The following is a 16,393-nucleotide window of genomic DNA, read 5'->3' as shown; positions in this document are numbered from 1 at the left end:
CCGCTTGCGTCCCGGGGAGAAGTCGCCGGCAGGATCGAAAATAGTCGCACTGTCGCATACTGTATACAATCCAAAAATATTTTGTTTTTGGGTAGAAATCTGGGAGAGAAACAATGTTTTGATGAATTTTGTAGACCTTTTAATAAAGAACACTGAAAAAATAATGTCAGCTCTAAAAGTCTAATACCACTCCAAAAAAGGGGGCAAAGAGGGGAAAAACACCCTTTTTAATCTACTTTATCAAAACGTCTAAAAAAGTAAAAGTATATTAAAATATACCTATACTTTGCATTAATATATACCTCATAACAATTATACCAGAAAAAGGGTAAGGAGGGGGGGGGAATCACCTTTTGGTGTTACCTGGCATAAGATCTTTACAAAACAAATAAGTTTCAAAACATTTTTGTGTGTGCTTTTAGTTTTGGTTTTAATTTGTTTTCAAAACGTTATAAGATAATAATTTAGTCAAAAATGCTGGACAGCACATCTTCGCCACTTCTGAATGACTCCATTAAACATGAAATATCTTCTTCATCAGAATCTTCGCTAGTGCTGACTTGGTTGTGGGTAGTTTCTTCATCATATTCTTCGTTGTCAATTTGGATATTTGCGTCTGTTTGAAGGAACATAGATTAAAAACTGTATGAGTTGTCAAAGGAAGATGGAAAGTTGATGTATTTACCTGAATCATTAATGTTTGAATGATCCTTAATCAAAACTTCGCTGACCGAAGTTGGTAATTGGTCACCTTCAAACCACCTAAACTCCAATTTGTCCCTTATTTCTTGCCATCCACAGTTAGAAGGAGAGAGGACGGTGGGATTTTGGCGGTATGCATTACTCCATATACTTGAGATGTAAGCACATCTCAAAATTTGCTGGCGCAGCTCCGACTTGCAGGGTGGCAAAATTGAGCCATCAAAGTTTTTTGTTTTAATTTTGAACGTCTCTTCAATGTCGTTGCATTTAAAGGATTTGGCAAAAATTGAAAGCCGGGCTTCGTTGACGTCAGTAAACTTTTTAAGTCCGTATATGCAGCAAACAAATCTTTCTAGTATGTCAAATATCTGTGTTTCGATGTCTGGATAGTTCTTCAGTTTTGAGAAGGCTTCGATGAAATCAGTTGAGTTTTGAAGAATTGTAAGCGGCCTCTTCTTGCCTTTTTTGAAAAATGCAGGGTTGAAGTCACATCCTGTGAAAGCATGGAATCCTGGAAGAGCTTGACATAAATCTGGTCCCAATGATTCGTAGAGCTTCGACACGTTGATGAACCTTTCTGCATTACCAACGCCAACTTTCAGCCAAAGTCTTACATTTTCTTTCAAGTGCTGCATGTTTCCAAGTGCAATGACGAGAATGTCCGTATCGGAACAACGAATAAGAACATTCGAATCTGGCTCCACTTGACAGGCGTGGAAAATGACTTTAGTGTCGGCTTCTTCGTGTGCAGGACATGCTTTATTTTCGTCTTCTGTTCTAACAACAGCTCCATTAACTTCCAAAAATTTGTAACAATTTTTATAGTTAACATAAACTGTTTTATTTTTGAAGAATGTCACCATCTCTTGGTTTTTCCAGTCTTCGATCAAAAAAGACACCAAGCTCTCCTTAAAATTAATATTTCTCAGCTCGGATAGAAAGTCTGCAGGCCGGACTTGATCGGGACCCTTTATTTGATACCTTTGACTTCGGTTTGTACCTCGCAACGTGTGTTCATTGTCCTTGATTGAGGGTGAGAAATACTCGTCAAAGGTTACTATCACCGTTCCGGCTGTACATCTCGTAAACGTCTGCAGTATCTTTTTTGAAATATTTCCAAAAGAAGCTGGGATCTCTCTCATCAGATGAAGAATGAAAAATCCATCGAAAATTTGGACATCTACATGCGATGGTGGTTCTTTGTTTTCCTTTGTTTCCAAAATGTTCAATAGGGTAGATTTAGCTGTCTTGCAGATAGTTCCATCGATGTGGCAAAGTGACAGTGGAACAGGAGTCAATGGATAGGTCAATATTTTTGCAATGTCCAGAGAATTTTCCAGAGAGATTCCTAGCAGTCTTCCAAAAAGGTCACGTTGCAAGCGAATTTCAACAATTTTCCCAGCGACCGTCATTTTTTTCTTCTGTGAATCTGCAAAACTAAAGATTTTGTTTCTTTTAATCGGCTTTTCAAACCTACTTTGACTCTCCGAACATTCTGTAATAAACATTTCTCTTTGCTTGTTGCCAAGATCCTCAACGTTTAAAAGATAGTCCGCGGCATTTTCACCAGCTGCCTGCCCAGTTGATATGTTATACAAATTCCTCTTATCCAGGGAATTTGAAAAAGGATTAATGTTCTGCTCGATGTTGGCGATCAATGTGGTTAATTGGTTGGTTGACTTTTCAATGTAACTTTTCTGCAGGTCAGCTGTAATATCCTGACTAATTCGTATTCCTGAAGTTTCCATTACATGAGTGATGATTTTCGCCCGTATGCTATGACTTTTACACCAGCGCTGTCGAGCAGAGATCGAGTTAGTCATATGGATAACACCAGTCAGTTTATTAGCAGCGTCAGCATTTATAGTCTGTTCCAACGTCAGATCGATCGGTTGTCGGGAGAATGGCTTATTTGTTCTCTTAATTCCAAATGATCCTTTTTCGAACTCTTCTTTCAATCCCGGATGAGTAACATCAACTTTCTGAAGATTGTCGCTATATTTCACGAGGTATCTTTTTTTCCACCACAAAAAACACAAACTTTTTTAACATTAGCCATCGCACCAAATTTCTTAACACTTCTATTATTTAGTAGAAAAGGAATCGTACTATAAGATAATAGCTCCTTTCATCGGTCTTTATATATAATAGAATTGAAAAAAAAGCAATTAAAAGATCATTTTTTAACCCTTTTTAGGTAAAATATAAAAAATTATTTTTCCTTATTACTTTTTCTTGGAAAAAGAGCATTTAACCCTTTTTAGGTAAAATATGCAAAATAATTTTTCTCCATTACTTTTTATGGGCACCAATAAGGAAATAAGGTATAAAAAAATTTACTATGAAAATCAGCCAATAAATGGTTTTTCCAATTATATTTTTTTTGCACAAGTATGAACTCAGGTATAAAAATAGGAAAAGGAAAGTATTCATTTGAAAATAAAAATGTTTCATTTAAAAATAAATATATTAATAGTGGCAATTCTTGTAAGGATCTCACAAATAAAAAATGTGAAATTAAGATTGCAATAATCTTATCAATGTGTGCCAGTTACGACTTTTGCAAAAAAATACACATTACGTTTCGTTATGAAACAAAAAAAAAAAATTAAGGGTGTTTTAGACCCATAACCACCCCCCCGCACCACTCTCAAATTTGTATGGTTTGATTTATATTAGTCCCAGAAATAAAACTAATTATTTTAAAAGAATTTCGTTTTGAATATATGGGTATCAAGAAACATATAAAAATGTGTTTGTATCCCATTTGCCCTTCTTTGTGCCCCTTTTTCTTATATTATTGTTATAAGATATAAAATTATGCAAAAAATATGCATATTTCTTGTATACATTTAGTTTCATAGCTGTTTAGATAAAATTAAATAATTAATAGATTAAAAAGGGTGTTTTTCCCCTCTTTGCCCCCTTTTTTGGAGTGGTATTAGACTTTTAGAGCTGACATTATTTTTTCAGTGTTCTTTATTAAAAGGTCTACAAAATTCATCAAAACATTGTTTCTCTCCCAGATTTCTACCCAAAAACAAAATATTTTTGGATTGTATACAGTATGCGACAGTGCGACTATTTTCGATCCTGCCGGCGACTTCTCCCCGGGACGCAAGCGGCAGGCATGGTTTTTCCTCAATTTTAAATGTAAAACTACCTATCTAAACATACTTCAGCCCTTATCACATATAGCAATTTGACGGTTTTTTTTACAACTTTAGGTCAGCGGCAGGATAACTTCGCCCCACTGTCCAGGTGGCAGGCATGGTTTTTCTTTCTCAAGGCAGTGCCAACTAACGTTCTAGACCGGTTTCAAGTCTTATCATGTTAGACATGTGACCTCGGTTTTTTTACAACTTTGAAAATTTTTTGCCACTTGTTGCCCCACTGTTGAGGTGGCAGGCATCGATTTTGTTGATTACATTTGCCTAAACTACAGATAAAAAAATAATTTAAGCGTTATCATCATTAACATTGAATAATGACGCTGGCTCCCGGGCTATATACAGTGAGGGAATGTATAATTATTGGGTGGCACTCAATACCGTTCAATAAGTAAAGCTTTGGTAAAATCACCAATAACTGTTTTTCCAACATAATTTCCAATATCTGCAGATTTAGAGGTTTTCGAAGATGAAGAAACACATTGATTGTCTTGAACAGACGAATCGCTCCTTGGCAATTCAATATCAGCAAAGCAAATATCATTTCTGTTTTGAGCAATAATGTTTTCCGCAAGACATTTTTCAACTTCAGGCCGTGGTTTTTTTTAAATGAACGAGTCTATTTTTCTTGACGATTATGAGTTTGATCGTTTTGAAACAGTGGGATTTTGTTTTGTATTTTCCTAAGAATATAAAAAAAGAAAAGTGAACAAAATGGGGTATTTCATAAATAAGCTTTTTGTCAATTAACAAATAAACGGTGATTTTTTAAGAGCTTGAGAACTTAAAAAAAAAAAAAATTTGCAAAATCTCATCGATTCTTTATTTGAAACGTTAGATTGGTCCATGACATTTACTTTTTGAAGATAATTTTATTTAAATGTTGACCGCGGCTGCGTCTTAGATGGTCCATTCGGAAAGTCCAATGGGTAACTTTTTCGAGCATTTCAGCCGGAATAGCCCGAATTTCTTCGGAAATGTTGTCTTCCAAAGCTGGAATAGTTGCTGGCTTATTTGTGTAGACTTTAGATTTGACGTAGCCCCACAAAAAATAGTCTAAAGGCGTCAAATCGCATGATCTTGGTGGCCAACTTACCGGTCGGTCCATTCCTTGAAATGAATTGTTCTCCAAAGTTTTCCCTCAAAATGGCCATAGAATCGCGAGCTGTGTGGCATGTAGCGCCATCTTGTTGAAACCACATGTCAACCAAGTTCAGTTCTTCCATTTTTGGCAACAAAAAGTTTGTTAGCATTGAACGATAGCGATCGCCATTCACCGTAACGTTGCGTCCAACAGCATCTTTGAAAAAATACGGTCCAATGATTCCACCAGCGTACAAACCACACCAAACAGTGCATTTTTCGGGATGCATGGGCAGTTCTTGAACGTTGCTCTTCACTCCAAATGCGGCAATTTTGCTTATTTACGTAGCCATTCAACCAGAAATCAGCCTCATCGCTGAACAAAATTTGTCGATAAAAAAGCGGATTTTCTGCCAACTTTTCTAGGGCCCATTCACTGAAAATTCGACGTTGTGGCAGATCGTTCGGCTTCAGTTCTTGCACGAGCTGTATTTTATACGGTTTTACACCAAGATCTTTGCGTAAAATCTTCCATGTGGTCGAATAACACAAACCCTATTGCTGCGAACGGCGACGAATCGACATTTCACGGTCTTCAGCAACACTCTCAGAAACAGACCCAATATTCTCTTCTGTACGCACTGTACGCATTCGTGTGGTTTGTTTAATGTCCAATAAAGTAAACTTAGTGCGAAACTTGGTCACAATCGCATTAATTGTTTGCTCACTTGGTCGATTATGTAGACCATAAATCGGACGTAAAGCGCGAAACACATTTCGAACCGAACACTGATTTTGGTAATAAAATTCAATGATTTGCAAGCGTTGCTCGTTAGTAAGTCTATTCATGATGAAATGTGAAAGCATACTGAGCATCTTTCTCTTTGACACCATGTCTGAAATCCCGCGTGATCTGTCAAATACTAATGCATGAAAATCATAACCTCAAAAAAATCACCCTTTAGTATTTGTGATGACAAATGACAAAAAAATTGTTAGTTTATCAATGAAATACGTTAAGTGAAACATGTTCTTTTACATGCTATTTTTCTAAGTAATAAAATTGATCTCTTGTTTTTATTGGTCGCTAACATTTAAAGATATTGTTGTTTACAGTCCGAAATATATTAATTTAACGTCTCCAATGTACCTCAATAGAATATACTTACATTTTGTTTCCATTGCAAATTCTTTAAAGTTCTCTAAAGAATAGAATTAGCTTGCTTAAAAAATATCATTTGAAAATTTTTACCAGGCACCTATTAAAAGTTATCAGTAGGATTTACTCAACCTTTTAAAGTTTCCAAATAGCAACTTGGAAATATCAATAGATACAAATAAAAATAGAGACTGGGATGCTACTTACACTGATAACTTCCCATCCCGTCTGGCGATTTTTCTTGCTTAAAGGTTTATAGATTTGCATGTTCTGTTAAAAAGCTAAAAGAAATTTTAATAGCAATTGTGCACTATATTTTGGAGATTTTTAAGAAAAAACTTATTGCTGGATTTTTATAAAAAAAATTACTGAATATCGAAAACAATATTTTCTGTAAAATAAAATTAGTTTGAAGCCAATATTTTTAACTTTTGAAAAAATATTTGAATAAGAAATCAATCTTTAACAACTTTTAGTAATTTTCTTAAGGGTTTTTATTTTTATAAAAAAAACTGATTGTTTGATTTTTCTCAAAATTTTACCAGATGTCAAAATTTGGAGATAGAATCATTTTTTTTTTTCATAAAATATATGAGAAAAAACCGTTTTATTTTTTTCCAAAAATATAATTGTTTGGTATCACGTTACAATATAAAATTTAATTCAAGTCGCTAGCGCTATTGGTTCGTGAGATATTTTGGGTTACCCAAAATGTCCACCTTTTTTTAAATTGCTATGGTGGTTACCCGCTCAATTTTTGAGAGTCCTTTCTACATTTTTCTGCTTTATTACATCTTCGCACGACACTGTATCTACGGCACTCAACGTAACATCTCTTGATATACTTAGTAATCAAATAGCTGCAAGCTCTGCTATTCGCCTTAAAGCTTCATCTGAGTGTAACATCATTGGCCGCTCCGTAATTTTTAAGTATTTATAACTAATTCCAAAGCAATCACACTACACCATCCCCTAACTGCAATTCGTCGGAAACTTACAGATTTCTATACCTTCCAGATCTTTCTGTGAGGATATGGTATTTCAGTCCAGTTTTACACATATCATACATAATATCATTATAGCGTGTCGAGGTGGAACTTTTGGCGAAGTCTTATTCCGGCCCAAAATCTCTAATAGCACAACAGACTGTTGCAGGAGCTGATTGGATGAAGAATAGGAGGAAACAATTCTTCACCTTGTTGTGGTAAAATTTATCACAAAAAGTTTCACAAGCCTATCTCATATCCTTTTTCCTTTTTTAACCTTCCTGTTGTCGTTGCGGCTCCAAAATCTTTTAAGAGTTCAGTAGAATCCTGTTTTCCATCAGTCAGTGTCCTTCGCTTATTGTATTTTTGAAAAGCAAACAAAATAGGTTTTAGTGGTAATGCGGAGTTGTGTGACAGAAGGTCAAAATTTGCATGTACTTTTGAAATTTATGACTGATGGTCACAAAATGCACAATTGTGTGACGGTTGAGTCACGAAGACGGCATTATTGAGTTTGCGACAGGTGGCCCACACACAGAGAAAAATATGAAAAGTTTAACCATGTTCAACGATTAGTGTGCATCCTTTCTCTAATTTGCACACCACCCTAAAATTAGTATGGCTTAATGCCCACCCTACAGTGTTGGAATACTGAGGAAAGTCACCTTGCGATGTGCTTTCCTCAAAATGATCTGCACTGAAGTCTAAGGACTTAGAGTCTAAATTACGAACTATCGGATCCTGCCTCTCAATCTTGGTTAAGAAATGCCAAAGTTTCAAATTACAAAAACGCTTTCCTTAAGTTATTAAACTGAGTCGGTTTGGGCTGGGGCATTTTATTCGCGGACTTTCCATTAAGCCAAGGTTGGTGTGCAAATCATTACGGTGAAAGAAACCACAAAGGTTTCGCTGGTTTTTGAAATCGGCATGCACCCCACCGAACAATCCGGGTGTCGCAGTTAGACCGAAAGAGAAAACCAGATCCAAACAAAGGGTCGGAGTAGGATGGCATACTTATCGTGGCCTCTTGGATGAGGGAAGTTTGCCATGAATATAGATCTTATTAGAGAAGCTATGGAGAGGGAGATCGAAAAAAAGTAGTGAACAATTTTTGAAAAAATAAAAAAAGAAGAAAAATCGTGTTAGTTTTTGTTGAGTGATAATTGAATTGAAATTGGAAAAAAAAAACCAAACAAAATTTGTGAGGAAGGCGTTGTTTAAAAGAGATGATAACTGAACGATCAAAAGACTTGACCGTCAACCCGGAGATCTCTATTATACCCTTTATGAAAAGGATAGGTAGATCCTGGTTGATGCGTTGATCGAATTATCAACGGTAGCTAAAAAACAACGAGGACTTTGAATGGCTTTCGAACAAAGACCATCAAAGCGAGCGAAAACCAGCGATTTCCCCTAAGGGTTGTACAAAAGTCCAAAAGATTTTATTTCGTTAGAAAGTATTTATACAAAAATTTATGTAATTTCGAAAGAGAGATTACGTTACATTTTCAGTTAAACTTTTAAGGCGAATTTATAAATATCAAAAAAATGGCGATTGGTATAATATAAGTTACAGATTTAAATTCAAAAATTAAATTTTGTCAGTTACAGAATTGGAATTTAAATCCAATATTTAAGAATTATTTACAAGTATTAAAAATAAAAGTTTATGATGATCAGTAATGCTATTTTCTGCTTCAACAATAACGAAGAGGCAGGATCAACTTTGTAATCAAAAGAAGCCCAGTATTTTTTTATTATTTTGAGTGAGTTTTGTGCGTTCGTAATTTCTTGCAATTTGTGGTTGGCTGTAAAGAGCCAAAATTTAACCCATAGACTTTCGGTATATTCTCTTGTCTCCCGAGATTGCGAATTGTTTTCTTTTTTCTTTGTGATAATTTAATTTGTACAAATATTTTTTGGAAAAAATTCTGGGTTTTCTCCCTATATTTATAACGGTTTCCCAGATATAAAATAAGATACCTAAATCTTTTTAGGGAAAAAGTTATTATTTAATTTTATTTTAATTGGGAAGAAAATTTCAACTCTTTTTTTTATTATTTGGGAATCTCTTTACAGACGGACCTTTTTTACTTCGCAACTCGAGGGACCAAGTATGAATGAAAACAAGAAGAACAATATGATGAGACCTTTATCTTTTCAAGACCGGGCGGCAGTTTGGCGCTGAAACCTGTTACCGTATCTCCTGCGGCCAACGAAGAGAAGGAAGCAGTGGTTATTAATGGATCCTCTTTTGTTGTTGGAAGTACGAGGAGGACATTCTCGAAATGATCAAGGTGTGCAATCCAACCCTGTCGACTTTTAATTGGAAGATTGGCAAGCTCGATGAGGTGAAGAATAGTCTTTATAAGAGTGCATTTGTGGTACTCAATAAAAAATCCCTTGCTCCGCAAGCTCTGACCCAATGGTTCGACAAACTATGGATTTGAAACGATTAAGATTCGAATCAACAAAAAAGATAAAGCTATCGCAGATAGCGGGCCTCCAGTAACACTCGAAGGCGAACTCGCGGTTGGAAGGCTTGGCACGTCGGTCGTCTCCTCTCGAACCAGAGGTTGTCGATGTACCCATGCCCCTTCGACTCGAACTTCTACTTATGTCGACAACAGTCGTACCTCCATGGAGACTTGGGACTATCTCATTATGGTTCTTCTGAGTGTGGACGAACTTTTGGGTTCATCCACAGACTCAGAAGATCAAAACAAGAACGTGGTGGAGGTTGATCTGTCTGGAAATACTGGCTAGTGTCGGCCACCTTGGCCCTCTACCTGGTTAGAATCATCACTGAAGTCCTAGACCTAACTCTTGTCAACGATACTATTCACCGTAAGATTCTTTTTAAAAATTGCTTAAAATAATTGTTTTTCATCGAGAACTATAAGAGACCTTGTAACTCTGCTAAATAAATTTTAAACGAAATGACGTTGTTTAAAAGACACGTCTCTATTCATCGGCCAATAAATAAAAATAAAATAATAAAAATAAAATAAAATAAAAATATATTAAAATAAAAATAATAAAATAAAATAAAATAAAATAAAATAAAATGAAATCAAATAAAATAAAATAAATTAAATTAAATTAAATTAAATAGAAATAAAATAAATAGGATAATTTATAATGAAATGAAATAAAATAAAATTAAATAAATTATATAAAAATAGTAGTTGGTAGATAGGTAGATGAGAAGCACTCGCTCTTCTCCTTTATTTTTTTTAACTTTATATTGCTGAAGTAAAGTTTGTTCTTATCTCTGAACTCAATATTTCCTAAAAACAATTTAATATTCAATATGTATTGCAACGAGAATTTAAATATTGAAAAAAACAAAACAAATCAAATGAACATTGGGCCCCAGGCTGAAAATTGAAGAAATAACAATTTTGAGAGTCATTATAGAAAAACACACAACTTGAGGAGAAATTTTATTTGTTTCATGTTTGTCCTGTAAACCCTTATAGACTTTAAATCAAGGAAAATATTTTGATATATATGTTAAGTAATTTCATCTGAGAAAATTGTTGTCTTTTCTTATTATTTCCTGAGGGCAAAATATAGCTCTCCTAAAATAAATTCTTCTTTTGGAAATCTGATTTAGCCGTTTCACTTTTGACCGCTTAACATGAGTTGAACACAGGGTGAAAATAAAAAGAAAACATAGCCTTTCCTCATAACTACAAAATATGAACTATCAACAGAATATGAAAACATATTGATCTAGAATATTTCGTGAATATTTACTTAAAGTATAAATAAAAACAATTTCGTTTTCCATCTTCTCCGTCTGCCTGAGGGCAAAATTGTGCTGTTCTTTCCGAGGACGTAAAAGACTTTTTGAACAAATATTTGGGAAATATGCCATGTGGAAAGTATTATGATGTTTTTTTTGAAGGAGGAAGATAGTCCAGTATGAATATGTTTGCCTTTTATTACTGTCCTTGTTTTTTTTAATAATAAACACACACTCAAGCGGATATTACTATCCTTATTATGCAGAGGCACAGTGTAAGAACTAGGAAGAGTAGAGGGGGTTTAAAAGGATATTTCGTTGCACATTGGATTTGAATTCCTGTATATTGCAATGACTAAGAAAGACAGTGTGGTAAGACATTCCACATTCGCGTAGTACGGCTAAGGAACGAATCTCTGTATTTGACAGTACGGCCGAAATTGGGCTCGAGTGTATACTGATGAGCATTCCTAGAAGCGCGAGTATTACGGTTGAACTGTTTAAGGGGAGGAATGCAAGTGGCTATTTCACTAGAACATAGGCCGTTAAAATAGCGGTAAAAAAAGGGTCAGACAAGAGACCTTACGACTATGTTCAAGCGAAGTAAATGAACTTATGATGATATTATCATCTATCAATTTAAATGCTCTACGTTCAATACTATCCAAGAGGGTTAAGTAAGTTGCAGGAGCACCAGCCCAGAGATGGGAGTTATACTCAAGCTTTGGACGTATGTAGGTCTTGTAGACAATAGCCAGATCAAAAGGGGTGAAATATTTCCAGTATCACCTTAGGAAACCCAAACACCTTGCGGTATTTTTGGCGACACATACGCGATGTGATTATTCCACAAGAGGTGGTTGGTGACACACATACCGAGAATTCAGTCTCATTGATGCAAGTGCTATCCATGGATAATGGCAATGGGGGTATATCTCGCTTTAACGATACAAGACAGCATTGGGTTTTCGAAGCATTAAATTTCACGCGGTTTTTTAATCCCCATTAAACAATGCTTTTAGTCTCAGAATTTAATGAGCTTGCAGTTCCACATCCGAACTAGAGGGATGTGAGTCTGAAAACGAATATGAAAAGCTTAGAGTACTATCGTCAGCGAAACAATGTATAGGATTAGATGTTGCAGACAGGAGATCATTAATAAAAATGAGAAAGAGTGTTGGAGATAGAACAGAGCCCTGGGGCACACCATTATTTATTTAATGGTTGTCAAACTTGAAATCATCTAATACTACTTGTATTGAACGACCCGAAAGGTAATTACTTATCCAATGAAGCAGAGATTCATGAAAACCTAAAGCACGCATTTTCGATAAGGGAGCCTGATGCCAAACCCTATCAAATGCTTTTGAAATATCAAGTGCAATACTCTTACTTTCTCCAAATCTATGTTAAGATTTGTTCCACTGTTCGGTGAGATGAACCATGAGATCACCAGTGGACCTATTGCTTCGAAAGACGTACTGTCGGTCTTTAAGAAGCTTCCGTTCTTCAAGATATTTCTTGAGCTGATAATTAATTAGCTTTTCCATGACCTTGGAAAGAAGGGACGTAAGTGCAATCGGTCGGTAATTAGACGGTGAGAAAGATTCGCCTTTCTTGGAAATAGGCTGGACAAATGCAGTTTTCCATCCGCTCGGAACGAGACCTGAGGAGTAGGAGAGATGAAAAAGCTTACGCAGTGGTTTTGCCAACGATGAAGAACACCTCTTCAGCAAAACAGCGGGGATACCATCCGGACCAGCAGATTTATGTATGTTAAGATCTTTTAGGACTCTTGCTACAGTACGAGTGCGAAAAAAGATTTGCCCCATACAATCATTAACTCGATCAAGTACAGGCGGAGTCGTAATTCTCTCTGACAGCGTTGAATTGGCGGCGAACTGCCTAACAAAGAGATTTGCTTTCTCTAAAAACCTAACAAATGGAGTATCATTCACAACGAGCGTAGGAACCGAGGAAGAGGAAGAATTCCTCATTTTTTTTACATATTACCAAAAAATTTTACCTTTGCCTTTGGGACATTGCAGTATTTGTTGCCGTTATTTTTGGTCATGTAAAAATTTGGTCCGTCGGATATGGGCTTTGCAGGCCTTCCTGGCTTGCTTGAATTTATTCCGGTTTTCCTCAGTTGGATTGGCTTTAAAACAACGGAAACTTACCTTCTTGACCCTAATAACATCTTTACAGCTCGCATCGAACCATGCGTTTTCCTTAGGAGAATCAAACTTTTGATCATATCAGCGCTGGCGTCAACGTCACTATCGAGGAAGCATAGTGACCAGTTAAAGATCCTTAAGTAATTATTGAGACCGTCCCAGATGGCTTTCTCGTATTGCCAAACTTTTCTCTTAGGAGCTCTTTCTTTAACTGGAGAGTTTTTACTCTAGAAATTTGCTGATATGACACAATGGTCAGATGTACCTAGAGGAGATAGGACACTAATAGTGTACTTACCAGGGTCAGAGGTAAGAAACAAGTCAAGAGTGTTTTCTGCTCGACCTACCACATCCGATATTCGAGTGGGCTCGTTGACCAGCTGAGTTAGGTGGTTTAACTCAGCGAAAATCTCAGCACACACTTCTTCTAGTGTTAACTGGACCCAATGTTGAAGCCATGAAGAATTGTGTACATTGAAATCGTCCGTAACAACGATTTCAGTGCGAGGGTAGGGTGAAACAATTCCTTGGATGGAATCAGACAAAGCATCAAATTCACGAGAAGTTGACACTCTATCTAGATTGGGGCTTCGATAAAGGAAGCAATAGTGAATGATTTGCTTGTTCACGGATAATTTAAACCACATAAAATTGAAAAAAGAATTGGGGCAGAAAGCAATATGGGAGTACACAGAGGGAAAATTCGCTCTAAGCCCACGAATATTACAATAATCTACCCTAAAATTTCCAGCCATTGCAAATAAAAGAATAACAAAAAACCAAAACAGACAAAGACTATAAGAAAAATATTACTGAGTTGAACCACAGAATTCTATTCGATACACACCACTATTAGTGTTATGCCTTAGTAGTGACAAGAATCGAATCCGGCCCTGTTAATGCAAAACAGTAAAATTTTTGTTTGAACAATCTGCTATCTACGATGACGTAGTCTGTGTATCAATTGCATTAAAACACAATGCAATTTGATACACAAGCTAAGCCATGCGACTGTACGAGAGAAGGGGAAAGTGAAGGACGGTACTCACTGTGCTATGTTGAGGTGGCCTATCATGATATGTATTATTTTTTTGTTGGTTGTTTTTGTTTTATTGTAGTTGATTTGATGTGGCGTGGTTTATTGTTTTTTTTTATTTTTATTGTTTTTTTTTTCATCACTGTTAATATTTTGTTTGCTATTTTTTTGTTTCGTTTTGTTATTAATCATTTGTTTTTTTTTAACATTTAAAATATATGGGAAACAATTAGACAAATATCACGATTAGCCACAAGACTCATTCATCACTCATTCATGTTTTTATTATCTAATTATTTTTTACTCATGGCTAAATCTTTGGATATAAATATTAAAAATAAAACAATCATGTAAATTTTTATGATTTTATTGAAAAATCATAGATGAAAATGAATATTATTGTGAAAAAAGCGACATATCAAATTACATGCAACACAAACAAAATAAAAATTTATTGTGAGAAGTATCCATTTTTAATACATCTTTTTTTTCTTCTCGACAGCAGCTTTTTCATTCTCTTGAACGCTTGTTGGAAAGCTTTTCTATAGATAAGTTTTGCAGAAGGCCCATCTTTTTTTGCCGCATCTGAAAAAAAAAACAAGTGGATAATATTAATAGAGTTTAAAAAAGAATAATTCGATAAAGACAAGTGGATAATATTAATAACAATAAATGCTAATTTAAATTTACTATATAAACATGAATTAATGTTTGTCAGCGTTTTAAATGGATGTTTTCCATTCGTTTCCTCATAGTTGAGTTCCATGGCATTCTCTGACGAAATAATATTCTTCATAGCCTTTCTTTTATACCCCTCAATATTCGATAATTTTCTTGAAAATATTGGTCTAAGAAAATAAATAGAAATATGTATTAGTCTTAGAAAATCTTATCTTTCCAAGTAGGATTAAAAGTAGATATTATGTATTTATATTTCTTGTGAGAAATGCATAGTTACGTATTTTTGCGGATCCTCTTCTGCTCGTTTTTCAACATCGTCCAAATCAGGGATTGTTTCAATAGGGAAATTTTGAAATATTTCTTCAAAGTACTTTGTCCAGATGATCCATCGCAGCCCCTCTGTAACGTTAGACTTCTTGGAAGTGCAATTATTTGACCCCTCGTTTTGCTTTCTATTAGCCGCCTTGCTATATGATCCATCAGGTTTTGAAGTTTCACTCTATAGCTAATATTTTCGTGACTTCACACTTTATGGGAACTTTTTCCAACTGTTATCATATTGTAGTACCCGTGACATGATGGTTAGTGCGTTGGACTGTCATGCCAGAGACCTTGGGTTCAATCCCTGCCATCTAAAGTCTTTTCACGGGTACTGCCTCTTGCGAGGAATTGACAAATTCTCCAAGAGTAACTCTTGTCATGAAAAGTGCTTATTTGATAAGCCGTTCGGATTCGGCAAATAAACTGTAGGTCCCCTCCATTCCTGACAACATTACTCGCACTCAGGAATGGTTAAGAGTTATAAGTTCCTAGGCCCTAGTTCTCAACGGACTGTTGCGCCACCCATTTTTTTTTTTTTTATCATATTGTAGGATGGAAAGACATGTATGTTGTGATGTCTTAACGAAGTTCTCTTTTGAGAGAACAAAACAAACAAAGCTTATGCGTTCTCATTGGTGTATTTAATTTAATTGTGTTCGGGAGTTTAAATGCTTTCCATGACTCTTTTGACACCAAGTGGACTTACAGAAGATATTGCCTGAATTATATCATTCTTCACCTTTTCATGGTCCTTATTGTATCTTATGATCAAAGCTTCAGAGCGATGTTCTGTACATATCTCATTTATAGCTTTGAACAGTTTTTGATTTTTTTTAAATGTTGCGCATTCATTGACTGGCTTCCTTGGTCTTCATCTTGATGTACTCGTAGTTGGTTGATCACCCGCTTATTCTGGTTTGTCCGGTATTGATATGCAGAGATGAGGAAAGCCATTCCTTATTCTTTTTGAAGTTATTTCTCGATCTTTTGGCTGCTTTCCATTTTATATTTAGGTTGTAGTAAAATTGTCTTAATATCTAATTGCCAAGACATTTTGCATCTGGTAGTTGCTATTCACTTTCTACGGAAGATATTAAACTCATTGCAAGTTCTAGCATTGACAAAAGGTTCCAACTGCTCGAAAGCTCGTTTAAATTTTAAATGATTATTTTAAACTAATGTTTCATCTTTGTATAGAAGAATAGGAATACAGTTCTAAACAATTTGTGTGGATTGTGAACTAAAACGTGCATCTTTCTGTCCTCAATTGCTGCTGTACCATAATCGGCGACATCTGACGATGGAGGTCTCACAAAAAAAAGGAGCA

The 16,393-nt window shown here is 35.4% G+C and overlaps 1 long non-coding RNA gene across 1 annotated transcript; it reads right to left on the bottom strand.

Moving 5' to 3' along the window:
- Positions 1–415: 415 nt before the first annotated feature.
- On the bottom strand, positions 416–1,146 carry LOC129942672 (uncharacterized). The gene is made up of 2 exons (XR_008781074.1): positions 686–1,146; positions 416–616 (listed from the first exon to the last, which is right to left on the bottom strand). It is a non-coding gene; the product is annotated as an uncharacterized LOC129942672 (long non-coding RNA).
- Positions 1,147–16,393: the final 15,247 nt, after the last annotated feature.

This window comes from Eupeodes corollae, chromosome 1 (assembly GCF_945859685.1).
Source record: "Eupeodes corollae chromosome 1, idEupCoro1.1, whole genome shotgun sequence".
NCBI classification, from domain to species: Eukaryota; Metazoa; Arthropoda; class Insecta; order Diptera; family Syrphidae; genus Eupeodes; species Eupeodes corollae.
Note: the sequence above shows the minus strand (reverse complement) of the source record. Positions and strands in the feature narration are given on the sequence as shown.